Raw genomic sequence first — 24,439 nt, 5'->3', positions numbered from 1 at the left:
TTGCTGGGGTGTTTTTTATGTTTGTGTATGGTCAAGTATGCAGCTTCGCTAAAGTGATTTATGCCACAATAGGACACCCTAGGAGTTAATGTAGAAAGAAATAAATGACGAGTGAATTTATAACTTAGTTTATGACTGAGATCTGTAATGATAATGAGATGTAATCGTCATAAAATAAACATTAGTTGAATGGGCCTAATAATAATGAAAGCTAAATCTTAATACTCTCAGCCTCTATTTACCAACGGCTTTTAGTTTTAGTTTGGTGTTTTATGTGATTCGGTGTTAGAAGATGGCTCCAGACGTGTTTGCTGCTGGCAAAGGCTCATGTTCTTGTACTTTAATGGAAATTAGGGAGAAGAATTAAGAAATTGGAAGTGGTAATGAAAAGAGTATGCAAAGTGAGAGGAAAAGTAGCACCCTACTCTGGTATAGATGAAGGAGACACAATGAGCAATTAGTCAGCTCCACCCTTTTCCTCTATACCCATCCCCTCCCAAGTTCCCTGTACCCCCATCAATTACCAACGTTGCTTTAATTTAGTGCCTCTTCCTGAGACACTCTCCCCTTGCAGATACTTGTACAGATGGCTCAGTTCAAATGTCCTGTCCCAGAGAAAACATTCCCAACCATCTTGGCATTCTTCCAAATCACTCTTCATCCCATTACACATTTTTTTTTTCATGATTCTCATTCCAATCTGTTATGGTTTGGCTCTGTGTCCCCACCCAAATCTCACCTTGGATTGCAGTTCCCATAATCCCCATGTGTTGTGGGAGGGACGCAGTAGGAGGTAATTTAATCATGGGGGCAGTTACCCTCATGCTGTTCTCATGATAGTGAGTGAGTTCTCATGAGATCTGATGGTTTTATAAGGGGCTGTTCCCACTTCACTCTGCACTTCTCCTTGCTACCGTCATGTGAAGAAGGACATGCTTCCTTCTGGTTCCACCATGATTGTAAGTTTCCCAAGTCCTCCCTAGCCCTGCAGAACTGTGAGTCAATTAAACCTCTTTCCTTTTTAAATTACCCAGTCTATTGCAGTTCTTTGTAGCAGCAGGAGAATGGCCTAATACACAATCCAAAATAATCTTTCTGTTAATCTGTGGTTTATTACAATATTGTCTCTTAGAGAGCAGGGACATTACCAGTCTTGTTTAATGGCATCCCTAGCACCTTGGACAGTGCCTGGTACATAGTAGTAATTCAGTAAATTTTTGTTAAGTGACTCCCTCATGTCCATTATGGGCAAGACACTCTCTTACTGTCTGTAGTGGGGGTATAGGTGGGGTAGGTTTGACATAGGCCAACACTATGCTATTTTAGATTTCTGTGATATGAAAAAAAATATGACATGGCACTTGCCCTCAAGACAACAAATTATGTTCGCAATATGAGAAATCATGTGAAGATATCTATATAATCAAAGTTCTGCTGGGAACACTGAGGAAGGAGCAATTCAATTTGCATTGGGAAGCAGGATCAAACAAGGCCCCTTGGGGTTGATGATACTTGTAATGAAGATTGGAGTTTGAAAGCCTACTTTCATAATAGGGGCATAGTAGGGGCAGTGGTGGAGCTTACATATCATACCTTTGAAAATGACTCTGAGTACCACTTTTGCACATTTACCCTTGATCTTTCATTTCTCAGCCAGAGAAGAAGGCTGGGAGGATGGTCATTGCTGCATCAATGCAAATTCAGCCAACTCAAAGGCTTTGAATTTCCCAGCTGCTGTTATAAATGCTTTTATTTGCTCTCTTGGCATAGTGCCCACTATGTTCTGAGAACATTTGTTCACACACGTTGGGAGGACATCATTACTCACTAAAGACTTTCTAAGAAATGAGATGACTTTACTGAGTTCTTTTATGACACCTCAGGGTGAGAAATTAGACATCCCATTCTGAAAAATTCTGCTAGGGTTCCCAGCTCCTTAGGCCCTCAGTATGTGTTACTAGAGATTCAGCAAAGTGGTAAAGATTTCCCTCAATAAATGCATTTGGAGTTGGACACCTCCCTGAAAATAATTCTGCAGAAAAGAGCAAATGAAGTGTAGGTAGACATTTAGAATCCCAATTTATCTGTGATCAGCAGGTATGGTTTTACATTATTGACACAATAAAAGGCTTATTACTTTACCTTCTTCAAAAACACCTAAAAATGCTGTTGTCTAAGTGGAAATTTCAAGCAGAAAATGCAGTTTCTCATTATTTCTTAAAAATGCTTGGGTCCGCTGACTTTGGGGCTTGCTATAGAGCTCCTCTTCTTTATTCAGGATTTATTCCTAAATGTGTGTCTTTGCATTGCATCTTGCTTTGGGTGTACTTGTGTTTCTAGTTGTAGTTCATTCTATCCAGATCTCCTATATTGATTAACCATTCTTTAAAATCTTGTTAGGTGTAAGTTGTGTCTGCTAAATTATTTGAAAAGTATGAACATATACTATATTCATTCAAAAAACTTTTACTGAATGTCTACTATGTGCTAGACATTGTAATAGGAATTATGCTATATAGTGAAGAATCTGAGAATGAGGAGGAGGATACATTCTGAGAAACGTGTCGTGTCACTAGGCAATTTTGTCATTGTGTGAACATCATAGAGGGCACTTACACAAACCTAGATGGTATAACCTACTACACACTGAGGCTATATGATGTAGCCTATTGCTTCCAGGCTACAAACCTGTATGGCATGTTATTACACTGGATATTGTAGGCAATTATAACACAGTGGTAAGTATTTGTGTATCTAAACATATCTCACCATAAAAGAGGTACAGTAAAAAATACAGTAGTATAATCTTATGGGTCCGCTGTTGTATATGTGGTTTGCTGTTAACCAAAACATTGTTACATGGCACATGACTGTATTTAGAGTGGTAAATACGACAGACTTGCCTCCATGCCTCATGGAATGTATGGAAAGTGAGAAATACAGCCATTAGACAAATAAATGTGAGTTATAGAGAAATGGTAGCCTTTAAATAGTAAAATGTAAGTTTTAGAGAAAGCAGGATACTATGGAAGTCTTGCCTTCACAGAGCTTCAGTCAAATAGAGCCTTTAAAACATGAACACAGAGAGCTAGGAGAAAAGGTAGAATATAGCATGTGCTGAAACAGAGACATAAGTAGGGGGCCAGGGAGCACTAAGGAGGTGAAAGAAACCCAGCTGGAGGAATCCAGGAAGTTTTTCAAGAGAATGCACCATAAGAGCTGGGCCTTGAAGGTTAGAGATGAAATTCACTTGTGAAGGGAGACACGTCAGCCAGGGTGTTTATAAAGCAAAACCCAAATACTGTAAATTGGATTCCAAGTGATACCTGCTTGGAGTTCAGCCCTTTTTTTTTTTTTTGGCCGATGATCTAATTCTTGGGCATCTGACACTTCATCCTGAGTTCTATAATTTGTATTAATATTTGTAGGAGCCACCCACGTGATAATGACAGACCAGTTAGGAGTGTGCTCTGTCTTTACCACCATTGTTACTGTCTTCTGCCCTCAGATAATTGTGTCTGTATACATTGGAGGCCTTTCTTAGTAGGTGATTGAAAGATGGAACCTTAGTGCCTTTCCCGGAATCAGGCAGCATTTCCTTGTCACTTTGGGGATATACTAGCTTCATGGATACATTAGCCCATTTATAAGAAGTTCCTTTTCATGTGATGCATTGTGGTTTGCTGTCAATGGGTACCCCATTTCAGCAAGAGAAGTGCTGGGCAGATTCTGCAGGGAGATGAAGTTTACCGTCTATGACCATACCACCCTGAACGCACCCAATCTCATCTGATCTCGGAAGCTAAGCAGGGTTGGGCCTGGTTAGTACTTGGATGGGGGAGACGAAGTTTACCTTCTTTTCACACCTGCACTTTCTATGTTCCAAGCCTCCTCAGTGAGTGTATTAGTCGAGTTCTCTAGAGGGACAGAACTAATAGAATAGATGCATATATGAAGGGGAATTTATTGAGGAGTATAGACTCACATGATCACAAGGTAAGGTCCCACAATAGACCTTCTGCAAGCTGAGGAGCAAGGAAGCCAGTCCGAACCCAAAATCTCAAAAGTAGGGAAGCCGACAGTGCAGCCTTCAGTCTGTGGCCGAAGGCCTGGGAGCCCCTGGCAAACCACTGGTGTAAGGCCAAGAGTCCAAAAGCTGAAGAACTTGGAGTCTAATGTTCAAGGGCAGGAAGCATCCAGCACGGGGGAAAGATGAAGACCGGAAGACTCAGCAAGTCTGCTCTTTCCTCTTTCTTCTTCCTGCTTTTATTCTAGCCATGCTGGCAGCTGACTAGATGGTACCCACCCAGATTGAGGGTGGGTCTGCCTCTCCTAATCCACTGACTCAAACGTTAATCTCCGTTGGCAACCCCCTCACCAACACACCCAGAAACAATACTTTGCATCCTTCAATCCAATCAAGTTGACACTCAATATTAACCATCACAGTGGGGTTCCCTCCTCTACACCTTCGCTTCCCAGTTTCTGTATCATCAGAAGGGCATGCACTCAGGCACATACACATTGGTGCACTGTGTCACCTCTCTCAGCCTATTGGTATGTTAAGCCTCAGATCTACTTATGAAATGAGAAGATGTGTTGGTTATGAAAGGGATTTTAAACATCAACAAACAGGTAAAGAAGGACAGAGATCAACCTGGGCATCATGGTGAGACCCAGTCTCTACAAAAAAATTAAAAAATTAGCTGGGCATGGTGGTGCATGCCTGTGGTCCCAGCTACTGGGGAGGCTGATATGGGAGGATCACTTGAGCCCAGGTGGTCGAAGCTGCAATGAGCCATGATTGTGCCACTGCACTCCAGCCTGGGTGACAGAGTGAGACCCTGTCTCCAAAAAAAAAAAAAAAAAAAAAGACAGGTCAGAGGTCAGATGAAGGGAGAATTGCCTCCAGCAGCAGTTACACAGCATGGTTGGTCACTTTCTCCACCTGAGCATAGAAGGCCCTGAATGATGGGAGCAGTCAATGAAGACTCCGTTAGACTGTGTGCTCCCCAAAAGCAGGGATTATGTCTATTTAAAAGTGAGGTGAGGTTCTTTATTGCAAGGTGCCATTTTAAAGATGCGTTGCAATCCCTTCTATATAATATTCAATGCAAAAATAAAGAACATATAAAAAACTGAACCTGGGCTATGTTTATAACTCCACATAGGGAGAAGGAAGAATGAGGTAATGGTGATACACTGGGTGGAGACTCTGCAGAGGAAAATTTTCCATACTTAAGAGTTCCTATGATGTGGTCAGGATGCTGTTCTGATAATAGAGACTAAAACAAAGATGCTTTACTAATAGTGACAAGGGAAAGGCCACAATGCCACAGACAGAGAGAACTGCATGTCAGCGAGAAGGCACAATTTGAAGCCCCACTATGTGACTCTCTGAGGGTGAGCCAGTTATTCGAAGTTGCTGAGGACAGGGATGTCACTGGTTTACCTGTTCTCACCTGGGCTTATGCCTCATGTCTCAGCAGCTGCCAAACCAAAATCATTCTCTTCCTGAACTAGTCAGAGTTCTCCAGAGAAACAGAACCACTGGGACATAGATATAGAAGGAGATTTATTATGAGGAATTGGCTCACATGATTTTGGAGGCTGAAAAATCCCACGATCTGCCCTCTACAGACTCGAGATCCAAGAGCCCCAGTGGTGAAATTCTAGTCCAAGTCCAAAGGCCTGAGAACCAGGAGAGCCAATGGTGTCAGTTCTGGAACAAGGGCAGGGAAGACTGATGTCCCAGCTCAAGCAGTCACACGGAAAGCAGAAGGAGTGAATTCCTCCCCCTTTCCCCTTTTGTTCTATTCAGACCCTCCACAGATTGGGTAATGCCCACCTACATTGGGGAGGGTGATCAGCTTCACTGAGTTTACTGATTTAGATGTTCATCTCATCTGGACACACTGTCTTGGACACATCCAGAAATAATGTTTAATCTGGGCACCCCTTAGCCCAGTCAATTTGACACAGAGAATCAACCATCACACTTTTCTGGTGAATTACTCTGTTCTTGCATTGCTGTAAAGAACTACCTGAGACGGGATAATTTATAAAGAAAAGAGGTTTAATTGGAACACAGTTCTGCAGGCTGTACAGGAAGCATGGCTGGGGAGGCCTTGGGAAACTTACAATTATGGCGGAAGGTGAAGGGGAAGTAGGCAGGTCCTACATGGCTGGAGAAGGAGGAAGAGGGCGAAGTAGAAGGTGCTACATACTTTTAAACAACCAGATCTAGTGAGAGCTCACTATCACAAGAACAGGGGAAAATCCACTCACATGATCCAGTCACCTCCCGCCAGGCCCCTCCTCCAACATTGGGGGTTACAATTTGACATGAGGTTTGGGGAAGGACACAAATCCAAACCTCATGACCTGGGTAGCATCTCTTTCCTTTTTGCCTTTCCATGGTATGTGTTCCTTTTCTAGAGCCTTCTATGGGTTGCTCTGCCTTTTTACTTTAGAAAGAAAGTTCTAGAATGAGGCTTCATTTACTCTCTTCTTATTCCACCAAATGGCTCTCAGAACAAGCCAAGCACCATGCACATATACCACATGCAATATACAAAAGCATTGGTATTGAATAAGATTCAATTGAACATTTGAACAATTTTAGCACAAAGACTCAGGTTTGTAGGTGACATACAGAAACTACGGATCCTTCACTTACTAATTTTATTTGTAACCAAATGAGTACAAATTACATAGTACCACTTTTATAGAGAGAGGGAGATTAACAGTCTTTCAGAGGTGGCACATCTTGTCTTCATTCATTCATTCTCTTGTGGGCAGGGAGATGGATGAATGGGCCAACCATGCTTTCTTGAGATAATTCTTTTTGAAAATTTGCATTCTTTCTAGTGGCCATTTTTTTTTTACGTGAAATGTGTTTGAAAAATGTTGGCTTCAATTTGCCATTCCTCTTAAGCCATGCATTGCTTTAGAAACAGGCCAGGTTTTTTTGAATGCTGAAACAACTTTCCAATAAGTGTACCATTCCAGAAGACCTTGTGGAATCCTTATTCGCTTTTAGGTTGCACTCAACCTGTGCTGCCAGGGCCTCAAAGATTACACCACTTGGTCATACGAGGGGAGAATCCTGTAAGTTGGAGGCTGTTGGTTATGGTCAAAGGGTTTCATCAGAACACCCTCTTTTTGCTAAAGGTCACCTAGAACTGAGTGGAGCCCAGCACATTTTCGGAGTTGGCTGTCTGTGTCATCTGCATTTAGTCAAGTTTCATTTCCTGTGGTTTGTAGATTTCTTAAGTGTGAAGTAACGAACCCCAAACAGTTAAAATTCTTTACCTAAAAATGGATGCAATGAGGAAAAAAAATAGGTATTTTTGTAACTTCTGTGGGGAAGTGATACTGGGGTTCCACTGAGCAGTTCCTTGTTGCTGCGCACATGAGGCCAGCCCCTCTGCGGGAAGGTCCCTGACACTTGGAGTTCAGATCTCCTTGCTGGGCATCTTAGGAGGTGACAAAACGAGACCCATTTTCTGACAATTCAGACAAAGTGTCTGCTTTTACTTTCATGTCGTGGGAGAACAGTCAACAGTGCAGTTTCCACCAGAACCCACTATATCTCAGTCACACACCCCTCTGATTTTGTGCAAGAGTTGTTTATCTTCCATACAGATTTTTCTGAGTCTTTGGCCACAGATGAACAGAAAACCGTTGAGGTAGGAAGGTGAGAAAAAAAGAAGGGAAACTTATCCTGAGTTTGCTTTCTTTCCATTCCCTTAACCTTAAGGCAGACAGTTTTTTGTTTGTTTGTTTTGTTTTGTTTTGTTTTGTTTTGAGACAGAGTTTCGCTCTTTCACCTAGGCTGGAGTGAAGTGGGGCAATCTCAGCTCACTGCAACCTCTGCCCCCTCCCCACCAGCAATTCTCCTGCCTCAGCCTCCGGAGTAGCTGGGACTACAGGTGCGTGCCACCATGCCCGGCTAATTTTTGTATTTTCAGTAGAGACGGGGTTTTGCCATGTTGGTGAGGCTGGTCTCAAACTCCTGACCTTAGGTGATCCACCCACCTCAGCCTCCCAAAGTGCTAGGATTACAGGTGTGAGCCATCGTGCCCAGCCAGGGCAGACAGTTTGAGGGTTCATGGGAGGCCTTTTATTACAGAAAATGCTACTGGGGGTTGTAGAGGACTTTTAGTGAAGACCTGGTCCCCAGGCTCTTTATGGGACTTTTTGGTCTGCACAGCTCCTTCTGTTGGGTCTTTGTTTTCAGCGAGAGCTTCCTTGACCACTTTCTGCAAAACTGCAACCTTTCCTTCAACTCTTACTTCCTTGTTTGTTTTGGTTTTTGAAACCACTTGTCACTATCCACGCATTATATAATTCACTTGCTTTTTGTCTGTCTTCCCCTTCTAGAAGGTAAGCATCATGAAGGCAGGGATGTTTGACCATTTTGTGTCCTGCTGCAAACATAATGAATGCCTAGGATGGAGCCTGACATATAGGAGGCACTCAGTGAATATTTATTAAATGGGGAATGAATACTTGCTCTTTTTAAACTTGCTGAAGCAAGTAGATGAATCAATCACTTCTTGGCCTTTTGGCTAAATCAAGTGAAGCAGATGAGTCAGAAACTGGAATTGCGTCTTTTTCTCTTTGTTTTCTGCCCCCAGCTCCTCGCACAATTCTTGGACTATGTAGGAACTGAAAAGTAATGGTTGTTTGACTAAAGTATGCATGCATGAATGAATGATTGAGTCTGGTTTACAGCATGACTTTTGATGTAAAAACTGTTGTTTATTTGGGTACTTAACACATATAAAGCAAACCATGCTAATCCACGGAGAGTCAAAGATGAGTCAGACATGGGTCAGACATGGGTCTTGCCTTCAAGATGCTAAATAGACTTCCTTTGTCCTGAGTTTACTTTCTTTCTGTTCCCTTAACCCTAGGACAGTCTGTGGGGTCACAGGAAGTCTTTTCTTAGGGGAAATGCTCCTGGGGGTTGTAGATGATGACTTTCAGTGAAGACCTGATCTCTAAACTCTTTTATGGGACTCAACTATCATAGCTTGTATTTTAGTCTAAAGAATCTCAACATTTTGTCTCTATTTCAAATAATAGTAATTGGATTTTCACTGTCGTATAAATTCTTCCCAAGAAATGAAGGTTAGCCAGGTGCTAATTACGCCTGTAATCCCAGCACTTTGGGGGGCCGAAGTGGGTGGATTGCTTGAGCCCAGGAGTTGGAGACCAGCTTGAGCAACATGACAAAACCCCAACCTACAAAAAAAGAGAAAACATTAGCCGGGTGTGGTGGTGTGTGACTGCAGTCCCAGCTACTTGGGAGGCTGAGGTGGGAGGATCTCTTGAGTCTGGGCTGTCAAGGCTGCAGTGAGCTGGGATCGCGCCACTGCACTCCAGACTGGGTGACAGAGTGAGACCAGCCTCAAAAAAAAGGAAAAAAAAAAGTGAAGGTGGCAACGTGCTTGTTGCTGGAGGTTTATTAGAGGAACATAGACATGAAAGTCATACAATCCCTGTTCCAAGAACTTAAAACACCAGTGAACAAGAGGCCATGGGCTGTAATATATATTAACAAAGAGAAAATGTTTCTAGAACTCATTTATAAATCTTGCATTATTAAGTGTAAGTAGGAGAAAGTTGGTTGGTTTTCCATCTAGGTTCTAGATTTATTTCCACATGCTAAGTCTGTGGAAATTGCCCTAGAATCCAAGGAGATGTTTCTCTGGTGACCAGGGGTTGGGGTGGAGATTTGGGGCTGGAGGTGTCCGTCTTTGGGAGGGTAAGGCCAGCAATGGTATGCTCCGAGTCTGAAGTGAAGGGAGACTTCCTGGCCTGCCTATTTCAAGATGTGCCAATCTGCATCCAGTCCTCTGCCATTTTGCCTTGAGAAGGTGTCAGGCTAGTGAGATAGGATTTCCAAGTACAAAGCACCCTCCTAGGCCAAATCTGTTAAGTGGTGTTACCACTCAGGGTTTGGAAACCCTGTCATTCATCCTCCTCAGAGTCACTGGAGAGCAGTCTGTGCTTTCCCCTCTCTACATAGGCAGAGAGCAAATTGCTTCCAGATTTTTCTGTTTAGGAAATTTAACAGATCATTTATTGTTCATAAATGGGAAAATACAAAAATACCTGAAATGAGGGTTTGATTTAGTCCTCTTTATTCAAGGTAAGCCTGATGTGGTGTTGATGGACTGGGCACATGTGCCTTAAAGGGGAGCTGAACTGCACCTGTGCAGCAAGCTGTTTAGCCTTGACATTGTGCTCACATGCCCATGGGACACCTCAGTAGTCTAGTTAGTATTACCTATTCTTCTCCATCCAATCCTATGTCCTCTTAACACAGTGGGAATGGAGGCATGGAACTTTCCAGAAGTTTGCCCAGGTTGTAAGGTGAACCAGTTACCGGTTACCAGGAATGAAATTTTCAGAGTGCACAAATTGAAGCAGAATTGCCTAATTTTTTGTGTGTGCTGCAAGATGCGTTTCTATACTCTTTCACTTTCTTTTAATATTTTCTTATTTGTTTGTTTAAAATTTAATGTTGGCCCTTTGTAAAAATTTCTTAGAGAAGGAGGAATTCCGAAGGTGACATTAACATCCAAAATCAGAAGTAAAGTGATGATCTTTAACTGTTTCCATCCTGGAGGAATCTCTCTACCCACTTCTTACTTCTCACTTCCTTCCCCCACATTGGAATAAAAAGATGAACTTGTATTGCATGCCAGGAACTCGAATGTCCAATCACTTGTCTCCTTGGAGTGCACCTCTCCTTCCATTCTGATGACATGGAAGGTGGAAATTGTCATCTAGAAATTTCAACCGGTGGTCACAAAGGCTCCCAAGAGAGAAAATCCAAAGTTTTCAAATCTCAAAGATGATTATTGTTGGCATTGTGTTTGCAATTTACCCATGTTTTCCTGAAAACCTTCAAATGAAGTGAAATTTTGGCCCTGGAAGTTCCCTGTGAAGTCAGCCTCTTTATGGCCCCCCATGCCCCACACTGGTTCGGAGTGGTGTAGGAGCCACCTTACCTTGCTCTACTCCTCAGTGTTTCCTGGTAAATCAGTTGCTGCTCCAGAATTTGTATCTAGGAGGAGCACAGGGGCCAGAACAGGTTGAAAAGACATTAAAGCACTTGTCCTAAAGTCGTTCCTGCACAGCACTTTATGGAAGATGAGAAAATATCAATTGTTTATATCAACGATGGGGAGGAGGAGCTGATGAAGTTGGAGTGCATGGCCGACACTCAGCACCCAGCCCCTCTCCCCTTGCCCTTCACTTCAGTGCCTGTGACCCCACTTCTGGCACCTGCATGCCTCTCTGTAAAGGCTTCCTCTTACCCCAGAACCTGCCTCAAGCCTCTGAGGAGTAATTGTCACCCAATCCCTGATCAGACTTTGTGAATAAATACCGCAGCTCACTTTCCCTAGGGTAGGTAGCTGTGGAGCTGGCTCCCAGTGATCCCCAGGAGGGTTAAGCCTCAGTCCCTACAGGAGTAGCCAGCTGCATAAATCCTGTGGTGGCTGCTTTCCCTCTCCTGTCCCGGCTTCCCACCTCTCCTCCTGTTCCCTTCACATATGAACTGCTTCTCCCTGAATCCCTGTCTCAGGGTCTGCTTCTAAGGGAACCTGAACTAAGAGAGGGTCCCTTGGCACAGTCACTCTGTTGAACACAACCATAACATATTTTAAAACATTTGTGCCAGCTACTCGGGAGGCTGAGGCAGGAGAATCGCTTGAACCTGGGAGGCGGAGGTTGCAGTGGGCCAAGATTGCACCACTGCACTCCAGCCTAGGCGACAGAGCAAGACTCCGTCACAAAACAAAACAAAATATTTGTGAGGCTGAGATAGAAAAAAAAGAAAAGGAAAGGAAACCCTATCAAAAATAATTAAAACACTAAATGCAAACTCTCTTCTTTGCCTACTTACTACTGCTATGGTTTGGGTATTTGTCCCCTCCAAATCTCATGTTGAAATTTGATCCCCAGTGTTGGAGGTGGGGACTAAAGGGAGGTGTTTTGGTCATAAGCGCAGATCCTTCTTCATGAATGGCTTAGTGTCAATCTTGATGGATTGAGGGAGCTCTCACCCTTATTTCCAATGAGATCTGATGGTTAAAGAATCTGGCACCTCATTCTCTCTCTCTTGCATCCTCTCTTGCCATGTAATCTCTGCACATGCCAGCTCCCCTTTTGCCTCAGATGCTGGTGCCATGCTTGTACAGCCTGTAGAACCATGAGTCAAATCAACCTCTTTCCTTTATGAATTACCCAGCCTCAGGTATTTCTTCATAGCAATGCAGAATGAACTGAGACACTACCCCACAGACTGGTTAAAATGGTAGCATTCTCAACCTTCTTAAAATTCCTTTTCTGAACACAGTTCTCTGACCTTTTCTGAACACAGTGTTCTATGCATCCACTGAGGGGCATTTAATGATTTTAATGATTAGTAAAAGGGAACGGGATTTTTTCACCTTGAAGTTGACTATCGCAAAGCATATCTACTTAGTTACTGCTGTATTTCAACTCAACTTGAACATGCTTATTTGAGCGTAAGAATGGATTTAAATCATAAAATCATTTATTTTTGAATTACCCTATGTGGGCCAAAATATTTGGATTAAGTGCTGTTTGTTTCTGTGCAAAATGGAATACATAATCAGATATTTTGTTTTGAGCCTTAAACAAACAACAGCTAAGAAAAGAGTCTTAAACGAAACTAGCTAAGCTCACCTCTGATTTCTTATCCTTCACCACAGAGAGATGATGAGAGCAAGAGATAATAAAACGTGCAGCAATATGTTACTAAAGACCTTTCTCCAATGAATTATGGCTTTCATTAATGAATTAATGCATAGCTGTAATTAATAATTAGGGATAATATGCAGTCTATATTCCACACAGATATTCAGAAAATAGGAAGTAATTCTGAAGACCAGAAAGGTTATTTCAACTGCTTATGACTGATGTTACAACCAGAGCAAACTCAGCTGTAGATGTGTTTTTGTGGCTTGCAAATCTTTTGAAAATTGGTTGCCAATGTTTAAAAACTGGAAAATTTCATGTAAAAATCTAGGTTCCAATTTCTCTTGAGAAATTGTAAGAACTAGCCAAACCAGGCCTGCATTCCTAAGCAGTGGAAAAAAAAAAAAATCAACTGGAATTGCCTTTTTAGCTGGTACCTCCCTATCCTGCCTGGCCCCTGCAGGCATTTGGGGTTTAAATGCCAGGCTTATGACGTTAGAAGAAATATGAGATAAAAGGAAGAAACACAAACAAATAATAAACCTTACAGTTTTCAGGCAAGAAGAAACTCTTCCTTGCATATTTACAGTTGTGTGGACAGTGTTGTGTTTTTGCTTGTTTGTCAGAAATCTCTTCCTTGGCTGTGGTCTGAGGAGCAGGTAAGATCGTGTGGGGTCATTGCTATGGAAACAGGAGAAAACACTAGCCTCAAGCTTGTGGGCGTTACCTCACCCAGTGATCTTTACACAATTCCCTGAAGTTTCCCGCAGTTACATTTTACTGTGTATAAGAGGCTAACACTATACTTTTTAGGGGCATTTTTGTGATTTCAGTAATGAATAATTACAAAATATTTTGCAACTGTGCATTGCCACCAGGAAATGGAACCACATGGATGACTGTGGCTGCACAGCTAGAAATAACAGTTCTAGCTTGCACCATGATGGCACAGGTGCTTAGAGGTCTCAGGAAAAGTTCCCGACCCATGGGCTTTTCTCCCAGAGCTCTTCCTTGAAAGGGGAACTGAGAGGCCACTGTGTGCTCCTGAGAGGCTGGAGTGAAGAACAGCTTCTGTTCTTGCTCAGCAAGGCTGGTGATGTGAAATTGCCTTTGAGAGCATTTGCCCACCTGGCTGTGTGCCTGGCACCTTTTAGATAGATTTTGATCAGCATAACTCCAGTGTGCATGGTAATCATGGAAATTTTCAGCTTTCTTCTCCAATGAGAAACTGATAAAAAGAACAAACTGCCCTTGGCTTTTTCTGAGCCATGGAAACAGAACAGTTCTAAGACTCAAAAAGTCAGGGCACATTTTGCGAAGGCCTGATTCTAGTATTTGGCCTTAATTGTAAATACCGTGGCAGTGGACCATTAGATCACAAGTGTAATTTGTCCATGTGTTCATTAAACATTTATGGAGCCTTCTCTCTACTCAGGGATTGCGAGTTTTGCCTTCTTGGTTTTGTGTTCAGCCAAGGCCAGTTAGGACGCTCAACCCTGATGGCCATGTTTCTAGAAGTCCATGCATCACATTTTTTTCTGTGCCTGAATTCGTTTCATGACTGCTATGCTGCAAGTGGGCTCACAGTATGTGGTTTCTCCCAACAATCTGAAAGGGCTTAAAGAAAATGGATAATTGCATTAACTCCTTCGGATGACTATAACTTTCTCAGTTTCCTACCAATTCTAATCCACTGGTGGTGTCCTGAGTTAATCTGGTCCAGCTGCGGTATTTGATTTTAGCACATTCAGGGGCGTATTATCTTAATTGGTCTTTTCTCACAACTGAACACAAAACGTCTGGTATCCACGCTACCCTTGATACTATAGCAATAACCATGCTAACATTTTCTAAGTAGTGTTCTTGCAATGCATAACGTGCCATGCTAAGTGCTTTACATGGATTTTTTACTTAATCCTCTTAACAGCCCTAGAAAGTAGTACTATATTTTCTCCTCTTTGCAGGTAAGAAAACTCAAGCTTTAAAAGTTAATTTAACCAAGGTCGCATGGCAAGAAAGAGCTGGAGCCAGGACTCAGTCCAGGCCTGGTTGAGTCCAAACCCCTATACTTTTCGTTATTTCTGCAGCTCTGCAAAAACCAATACGTATCTGGACAGAGTTGAGAATTTCTCTCTATAGTGAGAGGGTTGATTTTGTATCTTTCTGACTTAGTGAGTTTATCAGCAGGGATCTGGGATCTGGTGCTCTTTAGAAAGCCTAACCCTCCTGGTTTCTGTCAGGAAGGAGCTCTGCAGGAGCGTGAGCTCATGGAATTTTCCGTGTGCATAGAAAGTCATGCTTTGATTGAGATGAAGTATAGAAATAAGAGTCACTGCTTTTTTTTTTTTTAACATTTGAAGTTGAATATCTATGTTTTAAATCTGACTTCACTCCATCAAAACATTATGTTTAACTCTGGTAGAATCAAAGACAACAAACATCCCTTGAACTTGGCCCTTCTCTCCGACTGTACAACTTCTGTTTATGGTGCTACCCTCCATCCTGGCTTCAAGCTTCAAGGTCATGTTGGATTCCTTCTTTCCACTTCACCTCTATATGAATCTTATTGAGTTCCTTTGCTGTATTTCTCATACATATTCCAAATTTTCCAGTCTTGGTATCACACTCTGGTTTGGGTTATTATTCTCTTACACCCAAACCATTTTCATCATCTCCTAACTTGTCTTTCTGTGTCCAGGCTTTACCTGTTCTTATAAACCCTACACACCGTCAGATTATCTATTCGCCTATTAAAATCCCACCCAGACTTGAGGGTGCAAGTCAAATTCTACAGTCTCAAGGAAGTCATTAAGTACCTACAAAAAAGTAATCTCTCCAGTCCCCTTCTTATGGCTCATAATTGACTGTTATGTGTGGATATATCTGTTTTGTTTTGTTTTTTGAGATGGGGTTTCACTCTTATTGCACAGGCTGGAGTGCAATGGCGCGATCTCAGCTCACTGCAACCTCTGCTTCCCAGGTTCAAGCAATTTTGCCTCAGCCTCCTGAGTAGCTGGGATTACAGGCATGCACCACCACGCCTGGCTCATTTTGTATTTTTAGTAGTGACAGGGTCTCTCCATGTTGGTCAGGCTGGCCTCGAACTCCCGACCTCAGGTGATCTGCCCGCCTCGGCCTCCCAAAGTGCTGGGATTATAGGCGTGAGCCACTGCGCCCAGCCATGTGTGGATATATCTTATCCACACATGGCAGAGATGGCCAGATGTTTATCCAATATTCATATTCTTTAGCCAGAGAATCCTAATATTGTCAAGTGCAGTTATAGCCCAAGCTCTAAAACAATATTTCCCAGCCTCCTTATAGATAGGGCTGGCCAATGATATACTAGCTAAAGTTGTCAAGTGGTGTCTTAATTTGGTTCCTCCAGAAGTAGACCCTGAGACAAGGATTCTAGTACAGCTTGCTTAATTTGGAGGTTGTCTCAGGAAGCGTCAGTAGTAGAAAGAGGCCAATAAAGCATTGCTTATTAGGAAGAGTATCATTTTTGGTGACTGGAGTTTCATCCTACTGGGGAACTCTGGGATGTAGCTCAGACGCTAGAAGTTTCCTTCACTATCATTAACACTTAACACTGAACTTATCCTAAAATTGGAGTAGATTGCATTGTAAGCATAAGAGCAAGGGAATATGGTTGAGTTTTTAAAAAATATTATTTTTACTTTTACTATGAGCATATACGACTTCTTGAAATTTAGTGATATAACAAAATAGAAAAAAGCTAATGATTTAATGCTGTGTAGAAAGAAGTAGGATATAAAAATGTTTACCACAACTGTAAGTACAGAACACAACAACTGATGCATAGTTTTATGGAATGGAGGAACTAAACCAGAATGCTCAAAGCAGTTGCTCACCTTTGCAGTCCTGGCTTGTAGCACAATACGTAAGCAATAAGTATTTGTTACTCTTAAATAAGTATCGAGAGGCCGGGCGCAGTGGCTCATGCCTGTAATCCCAGCACTTTGGGAGGCCAGGGCGGGAGGATTACCTCAGGTCAGGAGTTCGAGACCAGCCTGGCCAACATGGTGAAACCCCATCTCTACTTAAAATACAAAAATGAGCCAGGCATGGTGGTGGGTACCTGTAATCCCAGCTACTAGGGAAGCTGAGGTGGGAGAATTGCTTGAACCTGGGAGGCAGATCATCATGCCACTGCACTCCTGCACTCCAGCCTGGGTGACAGAGCAAGACTCCATCTCAATGGTAAAAGAAAAAAAAATCAGAGTTAAGAATGAATTCGTTTATTTTCCAAATTTTCTGTAATGAGCTTATATAACCTTCCTAATGAAAAAAAAAAACTGTATGCGAATAAGACTGATTTTACAACCCAAAACAATAATGCAGGTGAAGAGGCTTTCATGCTTTTGCTAGGAAGACTTCAAATGTAGCATTGACAAAAGTGGGGCTTCTGGAAAGCTTCCTCCAGGGAGCACGTCCTTCCTCCTCCTTCCTATCTGGGACATTGACAGGATATTATGGCAGACACCTCAGACCAGGTGTTGACCCAAGAGATGAAACCATGTGTTAAGGATACTGGAGGAAACGCACAGGACATGCCTGCATCTCTGATGACTGAAGAGCAGCAATACTAACTCTGCACTGACTGCCCACTGGCCCTCATTATGTGTGACAGTCAAACAATGTGCCAATGAAAAGAGTCAAACTCTATAAAAAATTTGAAGAGATGTATTCCGAGCCAAATATGAGTGACCATGGCCTGTGACACAGCCCCAGGAGATCCTAAGAACATGTGCCCAGGTGGTCAGACTACAGCTTGGTTTTATACATTTTAAGGAAACATAAGACACAAATTAATACAGGTAAGATGTACCTTGGTTCAGTCTGGAAAAGGTGGGACAACTCGAAGTGGGGGGTGTCCAGGTCACAGGTGGATTCAAAGATTTTCTGATTGGCAAGTGGTTGAAAGTGTTAAGTGATTATCTAAAGATGTGGAATCAATAGAAGGGAGTGTCTGGGTTAAGATAAGAAGTTGTGGAGACTAAGGTTCTTATTATGTAGATGAAGCCTCCAGATAGCAGGCTTCAGAGAGACTAGATGGTAAGTGTTTCTTAACAGACTTTAAAAGGTGCCAGACTCTTAGTTAATTCTCTCCTAGATCAGAAAAAAGACCTGGAAAGGAAAGGGAATTCTCTATAAAACATAGGTTTTCCCCACAAGAGACAGCTTTGCAGTGCCATTTCAAAATGTGTCAAAGAAATGTATTTTGGGATAAAATATCTTGATTTCTTTCAGGTCCTGCTGTCTGTCATGTGGTTATCTTATTGCTACGCAGAGTCTGTTTTGTCAGTCTTATGGTCTCTGTTTTAATGCTAATGTTAGTCAGCAGTGCCTGAATTCCAAAGGGAGCAATATAAACTGAGGCATGTCTGATCATGCATTCCCATCATGGCCTGAACTGGTGTGCTTATTTTAGAATGCCCTTGGCCAAGAGGAGAGGTCCATTCAGCTGGTTGTGGGGCTTAGAATTTTATATTTGGCTTACGAATGAAACCTACCATGTTGTTTACACTGCCATTGTGTTACCATTATTTGTAGACAAACCTCATCCTCGTTTGTGTTTCTAAGACCAGGAAGCTTCTTTAGGGGAATTGTCTCTGTGTCTTTTTTAATCTCTATCATAGCATCCATGCAGTGCACATAGAACCAAGTCCTCGATAAATATTTGTGGAATGAGGAAGTTGAATTAAACCAAATTGGAGAGTGGTGTGGAAAGTACTGGGCTAGACGACGTGGGTTCTGAAGATGAAGAGAACAGTATCTCATTCTCAAAGAACTGAGAGTAAAATTGCATGTGGGTTGTGGGTGTGTCACTGTTTGCCACCGACGCACCTGGGTGGGGTCAGGCAGAAGGTGCCTGTCCTCTGTGTCTCAATAAAACACAAGATGCCCATTCACTTCTGGTTTTCTCCTGGTATCATTGGCTCTTTGGTGTCTGCTGGAAAAGCTGGGCTTTTCCCAGTGTTACCATGACGTCTCAGCTTTGAGAGCTGTTTCTTTTCCCCTCGGAGCCTGAGAGAGATTATTCCAGTGATATCTGAATAGCTTGAGTTCGCTGGGTATGAACACAGAGGAAGTGGTTCCCTAGCAACAGGCGCCTCTGAAAGCCTCTTAGCACTCAGTACTTCTCCGGGCTTTTTGTTTCCCCTCGTCCATGCTGCCTGTCAGCAAATGGCCAGAGTGATTGCACCTGCTCCAAATTAGGGCCGGTCAGTTCGACCCCAGCAGTTCGGTTTTACTAAGTCAAAGGGCTCTGTTCCTCTTTCAGTCAAGCTTGCTTGTGAGGCCTGGGGCCTATTTTGCTCCTGGTTAGACCATAATTACCTCAGATCACACTTCCTTCTTTGTTGTCTAGATTTTGACCAGAAATGGAAAATACCGAAGTGACTGAGATCATTTTAATTGAATTAGTAAAAGAATACTTTTTTTTTTTTGGCACGTCTTTTCAAATATGCTAAACCTCTTAAGAAAATGTTTTATAGCGCCTTTTTTTTCCGCTAAAAATGGATTCTCACTCCATTTTTTCAGTTTCTCCGCAGAAGACTTAACAAATTCTGCCTTCCTTAACTGTGTCAGCATCTCAATACATATTTGAATATATGAGTTGGTTGGGGCAATATTAGAGGGTGTTTACTGCATTGCCTTGGCATCTGGAGACAGCCCTTACTGAGGGCATTTGTCACTGGTACAGACCATGGCATATAACTCTGAGATGAGTCCAGAATTGTTGACTGCAAATGCCTTGTTTCATTTTCAAACAGCAATCCATATTACTGTTTGAATTAGCAATCTTTTTTTTTTTTTTTTTTTTTTGAGATGGAGTCTAACTTTGTCACCCAGGTTGGAGTGCAATGGCACGATCTTGGCTCCTCTGCAACCTCCGCCTCCCAGGTTCAAGTGATTCCTCCTGCCTCAGCCTCCCTAGTAGCTGGGATTACAGTCACCTACCACCATGCCTGGCTAATTTTTTTGTACTTTTTTTAGTAGAGACGGGGTTTCACCATGTTGGTCAGGCTGGTCTCAAACTCCTGACCTCAAGTGATCCGCCCACCTTGGCCTCCCAAAGTGCTGGGATTACAGGCGTGAGCCACTGCACCCGGCCTGAATTAGCAATTTTATAGGAGATGGTTATACGTCTCTGCCTACCAGTTGGTTAGTATCGATTCGTAGCACTGAAAATCTGGCCAAGACTGTGGTGATGAATGACAGCATACAACTAAATTATAATTGAGCCTCACAGCTCCCGGAATTCTTCTTGTCTGTACCTTTTAAAATATTTTCTTTCCTTCATTCATTCAACCAACAAATCTTTGTAATTATAATTGAGTGTCTGCTCTGTGGAAGACTTTCTGTGGGAAAAACATGAATGGCCCATCTTAGGAAGATCTCCATTTAAAAGAGGAGAAAATGGAGCCGGGCACGGTGGCTCACACTTGTAATCCCAGCACTTTGGGAGGCCGAGGCGGGCGGATCACGAGGTCAGGAGATCAAGACTATCCTGGCTAACACGGTGAAACCCCGTCTCTACTAAAAATACAAAAAAATTAGCCAGGCCTGGTGGTGGGTGCCTATAGTCCCAGCTACTTGGGAGACTGAGGCAGGAGAATGGCATGAATCCAGGAGGCGGAGCTTGCAGTGAGCAGAGATTGTGCCACTGCACTCCAGCCTGGGTGACAGAGTGAGACTCCGTCTCAAAAAAAAAAAAAAAAAAAAAAAAAGAAAATGGAAGGTAAATCAGTACAACCTCAATGGAAAACAGTATGGCGAGCTCTCAAGGAACTAAGAGTAGATCTACTATTTGACCCAGCAGTCCCACTGCTGGGTACCCACCCAAAGGAAAAGAAGTCATTATATCAACACCTTGCACTCATATGTGTATTGCAGCACAATTCACAATTGCAAAGACATGCAATCAACCTAAGTGCCCATCAAGCAATGAGTGGATAAAGAAAATGTGGCATATATATACTATGGAATACGCCTCAGCTATAAAAAAGAATAAATGTCTTTTGCGCAACTTTGATGGAGCTGGAGGCCATTATCCTAAGTGAAGTAACTCAGGAATGGAAAACCAAATACTGCATGTTCTCACTCCTAAATGGGAGCTAAGCGATGGGCATATAGAGTGGTACAGTGGACACTGGAGACTCAGGAGGAGGGAGTGTGGAGGGGGGTGAGGGATGAAAAATTCCCTATTAGGTACAATGTACACTATTCGGGTGACAGGTACACTAAAGGCCCAGACTCCCTCACTGTATAATTCATCTATGTCACCGAAAACCACTTGTACCTATAAAGCTATTGAAATAAAAAAAAAAAATTTTAAGTGGGTAAGATGCATACACATGTAACTAATGACTGTGAAGCAGGATCACAGCCTAAAGAAAGATAAGCCATGCATTACGGGCAATCTGTTTAATCACCTATCACCTCTTCCCCGAGAGGACACTGGTGGAGTTTTAGGGTAACCCACCTTGCAGAGTGGTCAACTGGAGAGGAGGGAGGAGAGCTGAGAAGGTTGTGTCTGTTCTGCAGATAAATCGAGGGCTTGTTTCCAACACTGTTAGTCCAATTCTTATTGTTAACCTTTCATTCATTAAAACAACAAAACTGTAAAATCCCCTCTGTGTCATGATATTCATTTCCACCCAATGGGTTATTTTTCATCAATGTTAGGAACTTGACATATGTCAGCCAAAGTGACGTATAACAGAAATCAGGGAGAGAATTTATCTGGGAGCTGGGAATAGTAAAAAAAATAAAATAAATCCTAGCTTAGGTGAAATTGGAATTGCCACTGTTTGTCTCATTTTCCTCCCAGGCATTATTTTCCACTTGTAAAGGAGAAAGGAAGAAAAATAGGTCTCAGTAGCCAAGCCCTCTGGGAGAGAGGTTCTCTCTTTAACAGCCACATCCCCCTACAAGCTGAGGAGTCTCTCCACAGTCCTGTGCTCAGTTACAATCACGGTCACAGTGAACCAGAAAGAATGAGTTATAAATGAATGGAGGTGTGGGGGCAAGAAAGGACCATCTGAATCAGACAGCCACGGTGTGTTCTTTCTCAGGCTTGCTTAGATGAACGGGAAACGGAAACCTAAAAGCCATTCTTGGTGTATACAGGTGACAAGCCCTTGGGGATCATTTCAGACTTGCTAAAATAGCCACTGCCTTCTGAGCAGTTGACACCCCTGGAAGATTTATAAAGTGGAGAATGCGAGACAGGCAATAAAGGAGCTTTTTGTAGCCAAATAAGTGATTTGCACCCTTAGGCAGAAAGGACAGTCAGGTCCTGCCCATGAAAAGAACTACATTTCTCCAGCAGCATGTCCTGAATCACAAAGCTGGGGCCTTGTTGTAACTAAGTGGTTCCTCAGGCATAGTTTCCTCTCCCTACCACACTCAGTATTTTCCATTTGGAATCAAATCACATTCAAGAAAGATAATGGCTGATTATTATTTTTAGAATCCTGGAAATGGATTCCCCGTGACACTTGGTGAGCAGGTAGGGACCAGGCTTTGACTCCTATGCCCATTCATGCAAAGTAAGGAAATTAATATTTATTGAGCGCCTGCTAGACCAGATATGCTATGTATATCCCTTCTTATAATTAGGAGGCAATTTATTACCTGCTTTGTGCAGCTGGCCACGAAGATGATGGGACAGAGGAAGCATCTAAGAAAGACCTCTCCTGTCTGATGCACAAAAAGGAGGACGGTTTTTGTGTTTTGTAGTAAGCACACTCATACCAATACCTGCATTTGTGTGGCATTCTTCATAATGCTTTTGCAATCATTTTATTTAGACCTGCCATTAAAATGCCTTGGCATAGGATGGGACAGATAGAATTTTCACTTTATGGGTAAAGAAATTGAGTCATAGAGAAATTAAGCGATATGTTAATGCCATATGGCAAATGAGAAGCAAAACCAAGATGATATTTTCACATTTTCTGAGTTCTAGTGCAGAGGAGAACATCAGACATATCTGTATTATTTATTTCTGTTAATGTACGAATGTACATGGTGTAATGGGTCTTACTTAGCAGGGCAGGCAGCATATGCATGAAAGAACAACATGGGCCGTGCTGGATGCAAATCCCAGCTCAACCTCTGGTTTGTTGTTTGACTTTGGGAAATGTCTTTATCTATAAAATAGATAGAAATAGATAAATGACCTACCTCATCAGCTAGGTGTGAAGATAACACAATGTAATATATGGAATATAGTAAAGGGTTAAATAGAGAATTAAATGAGAAGAGTGCCTGGAATATAGTAAGCATTTGATAAATGTTAGCCATCATCATTATCATTGTATCATTGTAAATTTTCAATAAATGTTGGTCTCTTCCCCCACGATTCTACTATCTTACCGCAATAACAGGATTATGTATACAGAGTGAGAGAGAATAAGAATACAAAGAGAGAGAGGAAATATCCTTCATTCTTACCCTCTATGTCTCCTTCTCATTACTGGTATCATTAGGCAATTTCCAAGTAAGTAATACAATAGCAGCTCTAAAAATTCTTCAATTGGACAGCTGTTTTCTTATGTCTTTGCCCAAAGTGATGTTGTTGAAATTGCCTTCTTGAGGAATTATTTCCCAGAAGTCTGCAGTTGTTGTGGAGTACTAAAATCATACACCTGAGGGTCTGTGCGATGATTAGTTTTATGTGATAACTTGAGTGGGCCTTGAGGTGCCAAGACATTTGGTCAGACATTATTCTGGGTGTGTCAGTGAGGATGTTTCTGGATGACATTAATGTTTGAGTTAGTTTGCTGCATAAAACAGACTGACAGCCGGGTGCAGTGGCTCACGCCTGTAATCCCAGCACTTTGGGAGGCCGAGGTGGGCAGATCACTTGAGGTCAGGAGTTCAAGACCAGCCTGGCCAACAGGGTAAAACCCTGTCTCTACTGAAAATACAAAAATCATCTGGGTGTGGTGGCATGTGTCTGTAGTCCCATCTGCTTGGGAGGCTGAGGCACAAGAATCACTTAAACCCAGGAGGCGGAGACTGCAGTGAACCGAGATCACATTACTGCACTCCAGCCTGGGTGACAGCGTGAGACTCTCTCTCAAAAAAAAAAAAAAAAATTTAGACTGACCTCCCTAATATGGGTCTTTGAAGACCTGAGTAAAGAAAAAAGGCTAAGTAAGAGGGGATCCCTCCTGCCGGACTGCTTGAGCTGGGATGCTTGTCTTTTCTAACCTTCAGACTTAGACTAACATTGGTTCTTCTTGGGTTTTAAGCCTGCCAGCTTTTGAACTGAAATTATGCCATCAACTCCACTGAGTCTCCAGCTCATTAATTATAGATCTTGGGAATTCTCATCCTCCATAATTACATGAGCTAATTCCTTATAATAAAGCTATCTATCTATCTATCTACCTACCTACCTATCTACCTACCTACCTATCTCCAATCAGTTCTGTTCTTCTGGAGAAACCTAATACAAATTTTGGAACCAAGTAGTGGAGTGCTACTGTAACAAATACTTAAAAATGTGGAAATGGCTTTGGAATTGGGAAATGGGTAGAGGCTGGAAGAATTTGGGGGTGCACACTAAAAATATGAACATTAAGGGCAATTCTGGCAAGGTCTCAGAAATGAGGATTGTGTTACTGGAAATTGGAGGAAAGATGATTCTTTTCAT

General features: G+C 42.3%; 1 protein-coding gene across 1 annotated transcript in view; it reads left to right on the top strand.

Moving 5' to 3' along the window:
- Positions 1–24,439, top strand: part of FAM107B (family with sequence similarity 107 member B) — a 259,956-nt gene that overhangs the window by 110,786 nt on the left and 124,731 nt on the right. The gene's annotated exons all lie outside the window — the stretch shown is intronic.

Source organism: Pan troglodytes, chromosome 8 (genome assembly GCF_028858775.2).
Source record: "Pan troglodytes isolate AG18354 chromosome 8, NHGRI_mPanTro3-v2.0_pri, whole genome shotgun sequence".
In the NCBI taxonomy this organism is placed as follows: domain Eukaryota; kingdom Metazoa; phylum Chordata; class Mammalia; order Primates; family Hominidae; genus Pan; species Pan troglodytes.
This window is presented reverse-complemented; position numbering and strand designations above follow the sequence as displayed.